Source organism: Tasmannia lanceolata, unplaced genomic scaffold (assembly GCF_043159265.1).
Source record: "Tasmannia lanceolata isolate RefF3 unplaced genomic scaffold, GAP_Taslan_0.1 ptg000013l, whole genome shotgun sequence".
NCBI lineage: Eukaryota > Viridiplantae > Streptophyta > Magnoliopsida > Canellales > Winteraceae > Tasmannia > Tasmannia lanceolata.
In genome coordinates this window covers 27,870,266-27,889,321 of record NW_027518690.1, presented here as the reverse complement: position 1 = coordinate 27,889,321, position 19,056 = coordinate 27,870,266, and the positions used below count along the sequence as shown (strand labels likewise).

Below are 19,056 nucleotides of genomic sequence, written 5' to 3'. Positions count from 1 at the left end.
CATATTTTAGGGGTTTTAAGATGTGCCTTGATCAAGAGAAAACACAAGAGAGAAAGGTGATACATACTACCCTTTTGAACACTCTCTTGAATGAACTCTTGAGCCAATCTTCATTTGATCTTCAATGTGGTTCTTGGATTGCTTGTGGGATCTTCACTTGAGCTCCTTGCTTTAACATCTTCCAAGGATGATGCCACCAATGTGTTCAAGCTCCTTTGCATGTTGATCCTCAAGCATGTGTTGTGTTGCATTGTGTAATGGCGATATGACATGTCAAGCATGTCAAGTTCCTGTCTAAGACACAACACTCAAGGCAACTGATCAGTCCATAAACGACTAATCAATTTGTATTTGTTAATCATCAAAACAAGGTGATTGACTGAACCCATGGGGAACCCTTGGGGAACCCTTGGGCTTACAAAAGCATTCGCTCCAAGCGTAGAATCCAAATTCTTTCTGAAAGCATTCGCTCCAAGAGTAGAACCCAAATTCTTTTTGGAAGCATTCGTCCTGAGCGTAAAACCAAATTCTTTTCAGAAGCATTCATCCTGAGCGTAAAACCAAAGTCTCTCTGAGAGCATCAAGCAAATAATCAAAATCATTTCCATTCAAGACCCTCGAGGCATCACTTCCTTCCACCAATTCGATCTTTCCGAAATCATTTCCTTTATTCCTCTCCAATCAATTTTGGGCTAGTCAAAATGTGTTGTCTGTTCAACTTTGACATTCGCGCGACAAACACGCTCTGCCAAAGAGGGGCATCTGTAGACACCCCATTTTGACCGTGCCCTAATCCTTCCGATTTTGTTCAAAACCCCACCAAATCAGCGAACTAGGGTCCCAAACTTCACTCTAAGCTAGGTTAAGGCCCCAGCTAGCTACCTACAAAATTTCGTCGAATTCCGAGCGCATTTACCTAGCGAACGAGATGGGAGGTTGTCTGTAGTGTAAACCATTAAAGGGGAGTGGATTATCCGAAAGGTGGTTGTCCAAATAAGAAAAGAAGTCGAATTTGTCACGCTCTTATAAAAAGAATCCGTCGGTCAATGGCAGAGGGGAAGGAGCTCATTTTCCAGATCAGAGATCAAGAGGGAGAGAAAGAGAGAACGAGAACCCCAAACCCTTTTTCTCCGGTAAATCATTGCCGGAATCCGGTCATTTCTCTGGCAAGCTTGAATTCCGGCAAATCTCCGTCCGGCATGTTCTTCTCTGCTAACCTCTGCAAATTCCGGCAACATTCTAACTCCGGCCGGTCACATTTTGGTTAGTTTCTTCTTATCCTTTATTTGAAACATCATTAGATCTGAGTTTTTCCCCCAATCCTAGCTTTTCCCCATTTTTTCCGATCAAAATCCACTAGATTCCAGCCGATTCACCTCCTCCGACGAGCGTAAATTTCAGCAGATCCTCTTCTTCTTCCTCTATTAGCTTTCTTTGCTATACTCTAACAAGGGATCTTTGATTTATCGTTTCAAAACCCTAACTACAAACCCTATGGTCTTAGATCTTTAAAACCCTAACTCATTTTTCATCTTCTCCGGCAGGATTCTTGTCGGAATCCGGCCGGATTTTCATTGATTCAATTATTTCCATCATCATCTTCGCCTTTTACAGCATCCTCTCCTTTGTGTAATGTCCATGTTAGTTCTTCAGCTACTATGCCCTTGTCTCTTCCACCCACTATTCAACCTTTTCCTGAAGTCCATCTACCATCAAAACACTCCTACTTTTACAATAAGCCCCTTTCACTTTCCTTGACTGGATTTGCTACTGAGGGTTCACAATTCGCCCACCGGAGACCAGCTACACTCCATCTGGAAGAAGGACAACCTTTTCCGTTGAAGCATCCACTAGAAAAGCCGAAGGTTATCGATGCTGTTGACTTGCTTAGGCAGCCACATCGAGCTACTCGTCCAGATCATATTATGATCATCTTTCGAGGACTTCCAGGTAGTGGGAAGAGCTACTTGGCAAAGACCTTGCGTGATCTTGAGGTTGAAAATGGTGGTAGTGCACCAAGGATTCATTCCATAGATGATTATTTCATGTCTGGAGTAAAAAAGGTTGAGGAGAATGAGGGCTCTAAGTCTTCTAGTTCAGTCAAAGGCAAGAAGCGAATCACTGGGAAGGTGATAGAATACTGTTATGAACTTGAAATGGAGGAGGCTTATCGGTCAAGCATGTTGAAAGCATTCAAAAAAGACCCTGGAGGAAGGGAATTTCACCTTTATAATTGTGGATGACCGCAATCTGCGGGTAGCTGATTTTGCTCAGTTTTGGGCAATTGCAAAGAGATCGGGATATGAAGTGTACTTGCTAGAAGCAGTTTACAAGGATCCCATGACAGGGTTGTGCTGTTAGGAATGTGCATGGGTTTTCATCTGATGATATACAAAAGATGGCAGATCAATGGGAACAAGCTCCACCTTTGTATTTACAACTAAACATTCATTCATTGTTTCATGGGGATGATCTGAATGAGTGTGGTATCCAAAATATTATAAGAAAGAATATCTATTCTGAGCGCCAAGTCGTAGCTATGGAATTGCTAGGGATGGAGGAAGAAAAGAATCATTTCAGTGTTGGGCATTTCAGATTTTAGAGGATCACGGGGAGCTTCAGCTGCTGCTCTGATCATTTGCGGCGATCACAGTTCGTTGGTTGCGTCCCAGGAATTCGCTTCATAGGTAACAAACAGAAAACTTTACCAATATCTGTTAACAACCAAGGTATGTCCATCTTCCTTTTATCTTACTTTATTTGAGGATGCCATGCAATTATATAGCTTAAACCAGTTTGGAATGTTTAGTCTGTTCTTACTATGATCAATTGCATTTTTTTTCCAACAAAAGAAGGCACTGGCATTAACCTTCCCATGTTTTGTAACTACATTGAATCGCCTTGCTGGGTGGATTGATATATACTTCAAGACATGGGAGCACTAATGTTAGTTGCTTAAAAATGATAATAAAAAATGCCTCCTTTTGAATACTTCTGTTATTTCTTAGAGAAATGATATTAGGCCAGCAATGCTTTCCTAATTGTGTAGTTCTATTCAATATTCCTCTTCTATTGATTTTGAACCTAGTAGTACCCTCTTTCTTTAGATAGAGATTTCTTAGATTGTTAGACACCCTCAGAAATTAGTTTCCCATTCATTGGCAAGGGCGATGAAGGTGATAGCCCAAGCCCATCCTAGGAGACTTGCCCAGTCTTGTTAGCATTTTTCTCTATCTCATCTCTGTGCTTAGGAGACTTGCCCAGTCTTGCTAGCATTTTTCTCTATCCTACCTCTGTGTCTAAGAGACTTACCCAGTCTCATTCTCTTGCTAAACCTCCTCTTTGTGTGTCGTTTGGTTTTGGGAGAACACCTTACTCGGCTTGGCAACATACCCCTACCCTTATGGGTATTGGGTTGCACATTTGTTGCACCTTAGGGCTAGGTAGCTGTCCGGCCCGGCTGGGTGTTTTACCTTTGCCAAATATGCACAAGGTCTCTTTTTCCTTATTACTTGTGAGCTTTATCTTAGTTTGATAGTCCACTAGCATAGGAATCCGTCCTTAGTCTAGAGAGTCAGTCCTCTTGTTCAGGAATCAAATTCTATCATCATAGGGGTTAGGATTTTATCCAACCTTTCATCAGATCATGTTCTTCTATCCGCTCTTGCAAGGTATAGGATGCTGTCCAACCATTGCAGAGTTGTGTTTCTGTCTTTTTCCCTCGCAAAGCATAGGATGTTGTCCGACCTTTGCGGGATTCCAGAAGTCTACCCTACCCTTATGATGATAGGATTTTGTCCTCTTGAGTCAAAAAAAACATCAAAAACATTTCAAAAACCAAAAATCTTAAAAATCTTGAGTCATTCAGAGTAGTTAGGAAAATCATTTCTGAACTACGTTGGCTTGATCCTCTTCCACGAGGTACGTAGTGCAGCTTGGGATCCACATCCCAAGTCCAGCCAAACCTTTAAAAATAAACATTTCAAACTTTCCAAAAATACAAAAATTCTTCAAAACCTTTTGCAAAAGGATCTTCTCCTAGAGGTAGGATTTTGTCCTAGACATTTAGGGTGTTTTAGAGTTAGGAGTCTGTCCTGATTTGTTGATATGGTGTGTCCCGTCGCGTGAGTGTCCTTAGAGTTAGGAGGCCTCAAGTTGATCGGCTAGACACTTAGTTGAACCGATGGCTAGACTAGGAAGCATATAGTCAGCCCATGGTTTTCCTTAGGTTGCACAGCCTAGATACACATAGGATGTAGGGCCCACAGGCATTAGCTTAAGGCTAACCAACCTGCATTAGTTAGGGCATATAGAGTCCTAAAAATTACAACTCACATGAACTTAAGCAATTGTACAAAAAAGCTTTAAAAATCAGTCGAGTCTAGTGGAATTGAGTCTAGGATAGCGGTTCTAGATGGTTAGGCATAGTAGCTTAGAATAGGGCATCGAACTACGTTGACTCCGATTCTTCCCGAGGCCGGGATACGTAGAGCGGCTGGGATGGACGGCCATCTTGGTCCAAGTCAGGTCGCATTAGAGTTAGGACTCATTTTTGTCCAGTCATGTATAGAATTGAATTGTGTTGTGTGCTTTCCTGTGTTTTCTTACTTTTATGTACAGATCCTATACCTTTAGCTGTAGCATGCATGTGTTTGCACACCAGAACTCAGACACCAATTAGGTATGACACTCATAACCTAGTTATTCTTAGGCGACACTTCTTTCATTTCTTTTATGTGTGCTTATTATTCATCTCCGAGACATGCATGATTAGATAGACGTCTTTTTGGAGATATTCGTTCCCATTTCATATGACTTTCGCCCAAAACTCTTCAAAATTATTAAATAAATGGCATAAGAGACCAGGTGTTTACACTTGGGCGGATGAGGTGCTCTTTAGACCTTCCAAATTCGTAACCAGGGACGAACCCTCTTTTAAATCTCTGGTTATCCGTTGCAACAGAGCATAGAATGGGATCCTTGGCCCACTTCCTTGGATGGCGACTCTTCTTTATTTAAGGTACGCCTCGAATCTGGGCTAGTCCCCGAATCGAGAGGTATCTCCCTTTGTATCACCACTCATGCTGTGAGGGGCATTTCTTTCGAGAGTTCCTTGGTAGCGCTCTCCATTCACGTGGATGATCCAGTGAGACTTAGCGCGTGGGGGCACGTCTCTCACCGCATCTCTCTCGGATCGGGGTCCACAATAATATATATGAGAGAAGTCATGTTGTTAACTCTCTCCTCCTTATATATTTAATTTTGGAAATTCTTGGCCCACATTAGAAAAGAATATTGGCAGCCATCATAAATAGAAGGTCACGTTTGGGTTTATCTAGAAAGTCTTTCAAAAAGCTAGCCACTTTAGAAACAGTATTCGGCAACCTTCTTTTTCGGAAATCAATTCATAATTCTTCTTCCCTATTAGATGGCAGTAATATTAGAGTTGCTCATGAGCATCTCTTGGAGAATATTGGGGCAACCCACGTTTGGGAAACTCTTCATATAAGTTCTCTCTCTCTCTACAGACAAGCGACTCTCTCATACTCTCTCATTCTCTCTTTTCTCTCTACCATTCTCAAGCTCTTTCTCTTAGGTTTTCTTGTTCTCTCTTGCTCTTTTTCATGCTCTTTTTCTTTTCTACTCTCAACCAAAGATCAATCATCCACCGTTCAATTGAAGGTGACACTAAAGCTTGAAGAGGAGGATTTGGCCAAAGTTGGAGGAGAAAAAGACTAAGTTCTATTTAATTTTTGTTATTTATTTTAAGTTCAATTTGATGTAATTTTGTTTCAATTCAAGTTAGTGAAGAAGTAATTTGCTTTTGTTTCATTTTCTTTCAAGTTCTATATGGCAATTCTTCTCCCATCTATCTCTTTTATTTTTGTTTTTCTTCTTTTCTTCATGAATAACTAAATCCTATTTACTTAGGGTTTAGTTGAAGCCATGGGGAAGGAGAAATATTTATAATTAAATCAATCTACTCAATTGAAAAATTGTGTAGGATTTTGTGTTTGGAAAATCCCAATCATTCATGCCATTGGCTTTCCCCTTTCGTATGAATGATTGTTGATTAAGAAATATAAAGTTCTATATAATTAATGTAAATTGGAGACTGGATTTGATTAATTACTTATAAGGAATGACATCCCTTTGATCTTATTCCTTATTAACTAGTTAATCGAATTTTCAACCCAATTCAAGAGTTGTTTTAATTAATCAATTTTATCCAAACCCATGGTGGATTCTAACCCTAAGTAATCTTCTATATTGAATTAAGGTTTTTACACTATTCCAAATTACTTTTGTAATTTTTCAATTAACTTAGGCCTGTAGAATTTAGTTTTCTAATTAAATTAGATAAGTAATTAATAGAGATCATTAAAATTTGGTACATTTTGCCTGAATTAGGATTTTAAATCAAAAAGATCTTAGCTGAATTTGATTCTTAGATTGAATAGAATATACGCTTATATATAGTGTTGGCTCCGAGGTCTAAGTCCACGGAAATCCTGAGTCCATTCCAGGCAACATTATATCATAGCTAGTATTCTAATCAGTATAAGAATAGGATTGACAACTAGATTTCTCTTCCTTGAGTTCGACCCGTATTTACACGATCCGTGCACTTGCGGTTATTTAAATTTTCAATCAACTATTCACAAATGGACTCAGAAAATGGGACACCGTTCACAAACGGGCTCAAATAGGATTCGAGGCAATTCACAAATGGACTCAAAAAATGAGACACATTTCACAAACGGGCTCAAAGAGGATACGAGGCCATTGACAAATGGACTCAAAAAATGAGACACCGTTCACAAACGGTCAAAGAGGATATGTGACCATTCACAAATGGACAGGAAATTGAGACACCGTTCACAAACGGGCTCAAAGAGGATACGAGACCATTCACAAATGGACTAGGAAAATGAGACACCATTCACCACCGGGCTCAAAGTGGATATGAGACCATTCACAAATGGACTCGGAAAATGAGACATTGTTCACAAATGGGCTCAAAGAAGGTGAGACAACTTCGGTTGAAATGAATTGATGAATTTGACAATGAAGAATTTGGAGTTTTTTCATGAACTTGAATTTGATGCGAAGTTGAATTTGATGAACTTTAGTTTCTTCAAATTAGTGAAGGATGAAATCGGGGACAATAAAGATCATGCCCGATGAAGACATTGACACTAGGACTTTGAGGAATGACGAGACAATAAACATTAAGAACGATGAAGTATGACTAACGAGAATGGTTTAGGAACGCATTCAGGAAACTTAGACAAGTTTTTTTTTTTGGCAAAGAGACTCTTGGTCTTTTCTGCTGGGGATTTTGATAATTGAAACCTTGATCTTATTACCTGGAATTGGTAATATAGAACAATAGCTCTCTTGGGTACTGAAATTGGAAATTGAGATTTTTCTCTTGAGAGGTATTTAGACAAATATTTCTTGACTATGATAGTATTCAACTAACTGGAAGGAAATTCTGAATTTTAATGGTTCATCTTTCTGAGAAATTGGCCCAACCGTTATCACAAACTGCACTTTCTGATGTTTCTACTTCTAAATTCTTCTGAGCTGATCTTCTTTGAAATGAAGCTGTTTGACTAGATTTTCGAGGTCTTTCAAGTACAATCGTAGGGAGCTAACGACGTCGGGCCTCCTTCACCGAGACAGTTGCATCATTTGGACACAAGGACGGCGATTGACTCTTCTTAAAGAGGAAATTGGGGGTAAAAGACACTATTCAGAGGACTGGGGAACTCTGCAAAGGTGAATCTTAGAATAACAAAGATTAACTAACTATACTGACAAATATGGTGATTCTTCTGATTTAGTTAACATTTTATTTGGTAAGTCTATCCTTTCAAAGAGTAGTATCCTAATTGATAAACACTGGACTTCTTCCATAAAATGGTAAAGCCTCAAGGATTTGATTACCATTCCTAGGATTGCTTGGTTTCAATGCCTCCAGTTTCTAGGATGTCACTTGAACTCGCTTCAACTTCCTTTCAATCTTCAGTCTTGACACTGGCTGCAGCCTTCGTATAATGATTCTCTTACCGTGAGCAAGTCACCTCTTCAGGGTTTTTAACTTGGCGGACTGTGTTGGCCTTAACTTTTGCCTGAGTCGCCCTTTTGGATTTTCAACTCAGCAGGCTATCCTCTTAACTTTTGCCTAAGCCGCCCTTTCGGGTTTTCAACTTAACAGGGAATGATCTTAAATTTTTCCTAGACGACCCTTTCAGGTTTTCAGTCTAGCAGATCTTCAAACTCCGTTATTTTCTTTGTTTCTTCTTCAGCTTTGTTTTGGAATCTAGAACATTGATTCTGAACACCGGAAGGACTTTATACGTATCCTAGTGTAGGAATAAGGTCGTGTGTAGTTAAGGGCGAATGTCCCTAGTTTGAAGGTAGATTGATTTTTCTTTTCTCCTTTTTTTTACTCTATTTTTTCCTCTTTTTCGATTGATTTCTTTTTCACTTTTTTCGATTGATTTCTTTTTCTCTGATTGATAGACTCTTTCTTTTTCTTTTTGGAACGATTGAATTTTTTCTTTTCAAACGACCGAACTCGGCTTGACCAGCTGCCTACGTACCCCAGTGTAGGGATCAGATCTTGCGTAGTTCAGGGTGAATGCCCCTAGTTTGATGGGTTTTCAATAGAATTTTATTCAGGCTCAATGGGTTTCTAAACGAGTATTCTTTTTTATAATGGGTCATGAATTTGGGATTTGTTCGGCCAAAAGAGGCCTTTCGATGTTCAGGTTTGGAGTTGACCTAGGTTGATAAATTCTCTTTGTTTCTTTTTCTTGCTCTTATTTTTTTCACAGAGTTTGACAGCATTTTCAGGTAAGAGATAATGATTCTTCTTCTTTCAAGATTCTGATATATGCCTTTTGACTTTGATGGTGCGAACTCTTTCTCTGTCATCCTTCATCTATGAATCGGTAACTTGATATTTGACGATCGCTTTTCAATACTTGCTCTGAACTTTTCTATCTTAAATTTGTTGGCTTCATATTCTGAATTTGGGAACCAAGGTCATTGATTGAAGATATGAAAGTTGTTTCCAATCCATGCCACTTGTATAGCATATGTCACTCACTTCATTCATTCTCTTTAGCTTTCTAACTATGTCTTGCACCTTGTATCGATTATAGCACTTCTAGACAATCCTCTTATCCTCATAATGATTTTATTAATTCTTTGCGCTCTTTTGGAGGGTAATGCATTTCTATTTGGCATTTACTGGATTAAAGTTTTAGTGACAATGCTTATCATTTCAATTGCTTTCATGAAAGGTTAAGATCGGCACTCTTCCTTTTGTTTAAGCAATTGTTGTGAATCAAGTGGAGTTTTGTCGATCTCTTCCTCATTTGAGGAGGGAGTCTTACTGTTATTGTTATCAAGATCAGAAGCATACTTGAGAAATAAACACAAAGGAGCTATCAGAACTGAAATTTGATTTAAAGAAAGCCTACTACATCACATGGCCTATTCTGAACATGCTCTGGATTCACAACTCTCAAAAATAAGAAGAAACGCAGAAGGTAACGGGCCTGGACTAGGCATTGACCTTGAACTGGACTGAATATAATGACTGACTCAATGTAAAATAGTAAATGACTAAAACTTTAACTGCTGCGACAGTCTGGCTCTGGAGGCTCGGAGATAGCTTCCTCATAACTAGTACTTCCAACTTCTGATTCATTTCATTGCAGCCAGACCTGTGCTTCTTTGAACCTTGAGTTGTCTAAGCATTGAGATTTCCTGGTGGCGGTATTGCATGAGTCAGCACAGGATTATTGACCGTACTGGGTCTTTGCTGGAAGGCAAGGCCCTTATTGTCGAGCAACCTTTGGATCCTGAATTTTAAGGCAACGCAATTGTCAGTGAGATGGCCGGGATTTCCATGGTATTCGCAGTGTTGGTCTGCTCTCCAATTCGTCGGAAAAAGATTAGGAGGAGCCCTAATGCCGGGTAGGGTAATATGACCTAAGGCTAGACACTGCCTGAGTATCTCAGCTGGTGGAAGAGGGAGAGGAGTAAATTCTGTCTGATCCTGTGGCCTAGGTGCAACTCTTGATTGATTGGAATATCATAGGGATTGGTAGCTCCCTGATATTTTTTGAAGTAAAATTGTCTCGGTTGTAAGCCCCATGTGTCGCAGCCTCTTTGATTTTTTACCCCGTAGAGGTAAGGCTTGCAGCGTTCACAACTCATTGATGATTCTGATTCTGGTAATATTTCATTAGTTCTTCTGGTGGCAAAGGATCGAGGAATCCATCTGGCAACACTACATCCAATTTTCCTTCGTCATCTGAATCACTGCCACTGTTGTTGCTACTACTGTGTTCAATTATCGGATCTGGTTTGGAGAGATTGATGAATTCCCTTCTTGGTTTTTTGAATGATTCTCCCTGGTCATGTTCATGAGTTAGAGGTCTGAGAGGTTCTTTTGACCTTTGAACGGCCGAGTTCTATATAACAAAACTTTGTGCTCTATCGCCCTGATGGTCGGAGTCCTGAGATTGAGAATAATTCGTATGTATTTACTGCTTCATTTGATGAACTTCTTGTGTTAGCGCGGCCATTTGTCTAAAGAGATTCATAATCATTTTTCCCATTCTCATAGACATAGGATTTTGTGATGGCTCCATTGTATCCAGGAAGCTAGGACCTTTGTCTTTAAAAGTAACAACGGTTGAACCATATTTCTCATTCAGTTTAGCCTTGATGTATTGATTCTTTTTTTAAGCTCTCGCAATTGCTTGAGAACCAATGTAAGAGTATCAGCATTGGAAATGGGTGAAGGGTTATTTGTGTTCTCTACCATTGGTGGGGACGGAAAAGAAGGTGAAGATACTGGGGTTATCACAGAGGGTGGTGGAGAAATAGATCTCTTCTCCAGCCGTGAAGAAACTCGAATCCAAGAAGTAGGTTTATCTATGGTGTCAACTTCCTGAAATAGAAACAATGAACACGAGGCGTAAGCTTGACATTCAAGGAGTGCTTTCTATTCAATGACTGAAAGATAATTATGGGCTAAGCAAGCAATTTGGATGATAGAATGAAACCCTAATGATCTTGGCATAACAACAACCGCGAAGGAGAATGCCCCTAGTTTAAGGATCATGAGAATAAACTTTGAGGAGTTTAGCATCTAGACACAAATGGGTAGGATATCCTAATCTAGGCTCACACACATGATGCACGCGTGTTCGTACTATATGCAAGTGTGGGGTAATCTAAGGGTAAGGTCAAGAGTTCCCTTAGCATGAATATGTGTTCGATATACTCTACCGGTGTCTAGAGTAGGAGTACGTGAACCAACAGATCCGTTTACGCACCATAAAGGTACTAGGCTAAGGGTGGAATGCTTCTCTAACACAGATGTACCGGGTCATGACCTCCCAGTCAACCATGCTAGATAACACTCCGGGTTCTTAAATAGGACATGTGTGTATGTGAGATACAAAGTTTTGGATGCAAGTGATGTAAGTGTGTGCAATAAGTTCTTGAAGTCTATGATGCCTTCAGGTTTTGTTAGATTTAGTTTGCAGTATAATGTGATAAGAAAATAAAGCATAACAAACAAACCAATCAGAAAGATATAAGATAGTATTTTTATGAGCCAATTAAAATAAATCCAAATAAGTTATCCTTTGAAATTTTAATGAAGTTAGGTGGTCCACAGCAAAGTCGTCAGTCTGTGGGACCCGATCCCGCGAGGGAGCGACCCGCCTCCCTCTCTTGGTCTCTCGTACCCACGTGAATGGCGTGTGTTTTTTTATTGATATAAATCAGCTTTTCCGTGAACGTGGGATCACTAAAGCAATCCGATTTTCACGCAAAAGGGAATGACCAGAGTCGTCACCTAGGTAAGGGACCTAGGACTAATAAGTGAAAATGCAATGATCTGCGGTCCTAGAAGTCTAGATTCGTTACCTGATTACGAGAATGGAAGGTATAGGGTATTACCAACACATGCACAATTCTTGCCCGGTAATCCGGTTTTCAATTCCAAAAGTTAACTCTCTTAAGTTTCTTTTAAATGGCTCATTTAAACTCTTTTGATGTGCGAATTATGTGACATGCATCCTAAAATCTAATTTCAATGTAATTCCTAAATGTGTATCTTGATTTTCTTGATTTGTTGAGATTCAATCTATGTGAAAGTTCTCCTAAAATTCTAATTTTGGAAAAAATCCTAAGTGATTTAATCAATTTAATTTATGGTTTTAAATGAGAGAAGAAATAAAAACCTACCTTAAAAATCCCACTAATTGTGTGTGGGGCCGACTCGTGCGAGGAATGTCATCCAATAACAGACATGAGCCGTGATCTAAACATGAGACTAAACTACAATACTCCCCTAAGAGTAATAATGGCGAACCAAACAACCTGTCAAAACAACCTGTCTTTTGTTTACATTATTTAGATAATATACCTATGCTATATATATACCATCGGGATATAGATACTTAAATTAAAAGCATTAGACCTAGAAGAGAGAAGTAAAGTTTACATTCTAAACCAAAAATGGACAAAATAAGCCTTAGTATGTTCTACCATGTTCCAATACCGAAGGCCCTCTTGTTATGGCAAAACACCACAAGCAACCTAATCAATATCTACATTGGTTCTTAAAAGAATACATTCGCATGTTTTAACCTCAGCATAATCACCAAGCATATGACTAGACTAATAATGAATGACAATAAATCAAAGTAAAGTTCATAACAAATCATAGCAATTCAAACTATTCCCTTTACAAATTAGCACCGACTGGCAATGAAACATTGCATTTAACTCTTAATACATGTATTTGCTTGACAAATTAAGCATGACATTGGAAATACAACAGTGTTGTCTATGATGCAAGGCTAGGATATAGCTCAATTCAAGAGGACCACCAAAAAAATCATAGGATCATTTGGGGGGATAAATAAAAATCCGTTTATTTATAAAACAAAAAGAGTAAAGATTCATTTTTTATTCAGTCTCAACACCATGGAAATAGTGAAAAATATCCCAGACATGAATTCATTTGTAACTATCCTAGCCACCTTAACCAAAAAAAAAATTATTTTCACCAATGGACATGCTATGAAACAACTTTTACAACCATTTGACAGAATTGGTTGTTAGGGAGGAGATTGGATTTCGGCCTGTCGGAATCGATGGGGGCAGGTATGGTGGCGTGGTTTTGGAAGTAGAAGAGACCAATGAGGGTTCACGAAAAAAAATGCTATGAAAAACCAAAGGTCACTTGAGAACAAGGACTACCATATACATGTTGAATATTACAACATATGGAATACAGAGAAGATGAAAGCAAGTGAAGGATACAGTTCTAAAGACTCGTTGAAAATATTATCTAATTCTTATTCCTTACAGAGAGAATTGGTCCGCATGTCCTAAGAACATTTTTGAAAGTTTTAATGGATTAATCTAAATGAAATCATTAGCCCTTCTTTGAAAATTTGTAAGCCTAATAACTGCAAGTTGAAATCCATTATCTTTTAAAAATATCATAACTGGTTGTACAAATCTCAAATTAGTTCGTTTAGGAATAAATAAATAAATATAAGCATAAAAAATATTGTTCTAAATATATGACAATACATATCCTAAACAGTTATTAAGTATATGTAGATATTTATAGGTATCCTCTGCTCATCATATAAAACTCCAACTATCATAAAAAATATTTTCTACAAATACTCCCTGTTCATTTACTGATTATGAAACAACAAAGACATGTTTGAAGCAACACATGAACTGTACACGTGTGTGAATATAAAACATATTCGAGCAAAATCATGACTCAAATAAGATCGTAGTTGTGCTGGAATAAGGTCAGGCTGAACATATACAAAATGATTGAGACATAACTGAACTAGAATAAGGTTATAGTTGGGCATAAAAAACATGAGACATAACCAAACTGAAATGAGGTTATGGCTGTGCTGAAATAAGGTCAGGCTGATCATTCTCATGATGAAAAATCTCGTGTCACAATACATACTGAAGCTAAAAAAAATGAGAATTAGAATGAACATTCTGAAAAGCTAATTTAAAGAAAAAAAATAACACTAATCTTTATGCTAAAACAAAAAAGGACTTTGGAACCATTACTACACACAAATATTTAGTTTCAACTCAAAACTCAGACAAAAGTAAAATGAAATTATATCTGAACATAAGGATCTAAAATTCTCACACTACAGTCACAATGAATAGAACATAGCTTGCATTTTTCACACTCTATTCATTCATCATCATCATTATTTCAAACATAGAGATCAAATCAACTTACCTGATGGAGTAGCGAATTTCAAACCTCTGATCGCTCTTGATCTTTACCATCACTTCTTCAATTTCTAATCAAACTTACAAAGCTCTGATTTGCAAAGAATTGCAAAATAATGAACACAACTCCAGGAATTGCAGCAACGAATTAATTCTAATTGATGAGAATCAGCTCCGTATGGATCTAAGTTGTGTAAGCCAAAGATTCAGACATAGATTTAGGGTTTAGAGGACAAAACCTCTATTCTAAGGCTTAAAAGTTGCAAAACAAAGTTTAGAGATCAGTAGAAAACCTAGATAATGAGGATAAAAATGATCTAACCAAAGCTTAAACCTGCCAAAGAAGATAATCCGGTCGGAAGGGAAGAAATATTGCAGGAGCCTTGCCGGATTATGATCGGAAAAATGGCCAAGGTTAAACGGAGAAGAAGAAAAGAGGGTTATGGCTGTGTAAGAACTAAAATAAGAGGCAAAGAAAAAGGAATTGGAAAAGATCCACGAATTGGAGAAAGAAAACAAGCAACTGGAGCTCCGGTGAGCTTGCCGGAGGGGATGATCGGAAGGAAGAAAAGACAAAAATTCCTTTCGTCTTTCTCTCTCTCTCAGATTTTCAGATCCGAGAAAAAAATGAAAATCCTCCTCCTCTTAAACTAGTTCTCCAGCTTTATATATATATATAAAAATCTGATATTGGCACTACCGTTATTGATAAGCGTGCGGTTGCGTGAAAAAATGATAGGGCGCGCGGTTGATCGCGTCTTATTCAAAACTGGATCTGCGCCTTCCAGGATAAATCGCCCCCCTTTAACGTATTTGCACTACGACATTGCTTCACTCGTTCGCTAGGAAAATGCTTTCGGATTTCGATGAAATTTCGCAGGGACCTTGGTGGGACCCTAACCTGGCTTAGGGTGTAATTTGAGGCCATAAATCTCTGATTTGGTGGAGTTTTGCTCAACCATGGAGGGTTTAGGGTACAGTCAAAATGGGGTGTCTACACTTTTAGTTTCCAAAACAATTTGAATTCTAATTGTTATTACTTACAAACCAAGGCATACTATTTTGCATAAGGTAGATCTTTCAAGACTCTTCTAAAAGCTTTCACACAATGAAATAACATATATATGAAAGATTCTTGTCCAAAAAGGATTGCCCAATGTTGGAGCTCATTTTCAACCTATTTATGGGTAGAATCAGGAAAAGTCATAAACTAGAAAGTTGTAGATCTCTTCGAACCGTTCGAAACAAATATAATTGCAAATTTTTTGGACTAGTAGGTAAAAAGTTATGGCTATTTTAGTGACCTGACCATACTAACCTTTTCTAATGATAACTCTTCATTTCTTTAATTTTTTTTTTCAAAACAAATATGATGTCACCAACCACCTCATCCCATGTTGGACGTTTTTGCAATTGGCCTCCCCATGTTGGGCGCCCACTTATGTGCCTGACCCATATGGGTGGGTCCACATGGACCCCCACGTTGTCGGCCTTAGCCCAATTAGCCTTATGACATGTATTTTGGATTTTTTTCAATGAAAATTCAATAAAACCCTTTAAATTCAAAATTTTTATTTATGAACTCAACCCATATGACATTTATGGTGCACCCTCAACATATGGTCGAACCATCCCATTTAGAAAAAATAATTTTTCGGACCAAAATGCCCATGTTTGATCATTACGCACCCAAATGCGACTAAAATGACCTTAAATTGGATTGCCCTCAAAGGGGAAAGTTAAAAATAGAAAGTCTTCACGGTCAAACCTAAAAAATAGAATATGTTTAAGTTTGCTTCTTTTGGTGGGTGATATCAAATAGGATCACTTGGAATTCCCTGAAAATGTCCAAAATGCCCTCGACACACGAAATTTCCAAATCAAGTGAAACCCCTGAGAAATTCTAAATTTAGTAGGTTTTCCAAAATTTATGTAATTACTCAAGATTTCTCAGACACAACTTTGAGATCAAATGAGACACACTGGAAATGACCAAATTACCTCTGTAATTCAAAAATTGATGAAAACTAGGGAAAACCCTGAGAAATTTCAAAAATAGAAGGTTTTCAAAAATTCATGTAATAACCCATAACTTCTTAGAATACTCCGGGGATCAAATGAAACACGCTGGAAATGACCAAAATACCCCCGAGGTGCAAAAATAGGCAAAAATGAGGGAACCCAGAGAAACTTTTAGGATTGCAAATCAACTTCAAAACATCTAAAATGAGACGAAATCTACCCTAAAATGCATGGATGCCTAATCTAATGCGGAATATGGACTCGAGACTTAACAAACCAACTAAATCTGTCGCTTTTTAAAGCGTAGCAAAATGGGGGTGTCTACACCCCTCGGATTTGAACTCCCAAGTATCAATTTAGAGCCGTTGATACCAACTTAAATATTTTGTCTCCCATGACCCCCAAGGTCGGGAGAGTGCCCATCTTGATAGCAGAGGGTTTCCTCCAGTCTATGGGACTCGATCCTGGAGGGGATCCCTTCACGACCCACGAGAGTGGCTTGGATATGAATTGATCTTTACTGGTTTATGAGTTTTTATTAAAGTTTCTCTTTTCTGTGAACTTGGGACTACGAGAGCAATCCAAATTTCACACAAAAGAAATTACCAGAGTCGCCACCTAGGTAAGGGACCTAGGACCCATAAGTGACACTGCAATGATCTGACATCCCAGAAGTCTAGATCTGTTACCTGATTATGAGAATGGAAGGTATGATGAATACACCATATGCACCTTTCTCGCCCGATAATCCGGTCTTCAATTTCAAAGATTAACTCACTTAAATTTCTTTTAAATGGCTCCTTTAAACTCTCTTGATGTGATCTACTAGACATGCACACTAAATTATCTAATTTCGATATGGTTCCTAGATGCATCTTTTGATTCTCTTAATTTGGTTTGATTCAATCTATGTGAAAGTTCTCCTAAAAATCTAAGTTGAGGGAATCCTAGATGATTTATTTAATTTATTTTCACCGTTCACAATTTATACTCATACGGGCCAGGAGTGCATCCTACATACAACTACATGCCTACTTTTTTTATGTTTTATGAGATTGATGAGATTTGGTTTAAGTTGGATTAGGTTGTTTGAACTATATTACATGCTCCTAAGACTAATGCAATGGACTTAAGTTGCATTTTTAGTGTTTTTGTGATGTTTTGATCTAAAAGTTCTACTAGGGAACCTAGAGTTTGATTTCTAAGTTTCCAATCCTTGAACCTAAAACTTGAGATTTTGGAGGTTAAGATTTTGAATTAATGTTTTTCAATTTGAATAGCTTTGAGTTCTTTAAATTCTTAGGCTTTTTGAATTTCTTTAAATTCCAAATTTAACAAAGCAACTAAGCATGCAAAGAAAGCGAACAATTACTCTAAACATGCAAAAGAACGAGACAAATAATCTATGTATGCAAATTCAAAACATACGAATGAAGTAACTAAACATATGATAAAACAACTAAACGTATGAGATCATGCAAGAAGAATTAACTAAACAAGCAACTACAAACAATGCAAAGGGTTGGCTTTGGAAGGGGAAGAAAAGAGGTAGAAGAATAGTTGCAGGAAATGGTTATAGGAGCTGTTTGGTTGCAAGAAATGATTTTTTGGGGTGCTGTTTGGTTGTAGGAATGGGATTCCTGAGGCACTAGATAGGCAATTCTGAGTAAAGGCCTTAGGCACTGGTGGGCGTCCTCAGTCACTTGATAGGTAATTCTGGGTAATGGCCTTAGGCACTGGGTAGGTGTACTCAGGCACTTGATAGGCAATTCTAGGTAATGGCCTTAGGCACTGGGAGGCATACTCGGGCATTGGATAGGCAATTCTGGGTAATGGCCTTAGGCACTGGGTAGGCGTACTCAAGCACTGGCTAGGCAATTCTAGATAGTTGCCTCGGGTTAGCTCGGGTTAGGTCCGGGTTGACTCGGGTTAGGGTGCAACCTTGGGTTTGGTCAAGGTGCAACCTTGGGTTCCGATAAGGTTAGGGGTGCAACTTGGATGCGGCCTGGGCTTCGACCATATAGTTTTGGTATGAAGAACATGGGCTACGACACTGCTGGGTTGTATATGGATGGGGATATGATGAGTATGTATGCATAGGTTGTGACATGGATAAGGGGATGTAGGAGGAGAAAGGATGTGAGGTGTAGGATGAGATATATGATATAATGAGTACGTGGGCTGTTGGGGAATGGGTATCATAATCGGCCTATGAGGTTGGGTTGATGGAAGATGGCCTATACACAAAGTGTATAGAGTGAAACTTCTGTGAATTTCGGTGATGAAAACCATGTTGGTACTTGGATGTGTTTGATGATCATATTGCATGGATGAATGTGTAAACCCATATGCACAGTGCATGGGCTTAAGCTTTAGGCTCTAATGATGCACATAGTGTATGGTTTTATGGAAATGTATATATGCATACACGATAACACCAATTCATCACATACAGAGTGCATAATGGCTTGATTACACAATATTCATCACATACAGAGTGCATAATGGCTTGATTACACAATATTCATGCACAAGAAGTTGGCGGCCCAAATATATGTACATAGCACGTAATTTTAATGTATAGGCCTTGAGGAGGGTTAGGTTATGATGTTGCGGCTTGGCGGGTGAGGCCCGGATTGAGTCAGGCTAAACTGGGTTAGGTCCGGGTTGAGTTGACTTGGGCTGACTCGGATTCAACTTGGG

At 38.6% G+C, this 19,056-nt stretch overlaps 1 protein-coding gene and 1 pseudogene across 1 annotated transcript in view; one reads left to right on the top strand and one right to left on the bottom strand.

Annotated features, from left to right (window-relative positions):
• The window catches only part of LOC143891119 (uncharacterized), a 222,512-nt gene that overhangs the window by 161,145 nt on the left and 42,311 nt on the right, over positions 1–19,056 (bottom strand). The gene's annotated exons all lie outside the window — the stretch shown is intronic.
• On the top strand, positions 1,047–2,488 carry LOC143891118 (uncharacterized; annotated as a pseudogene).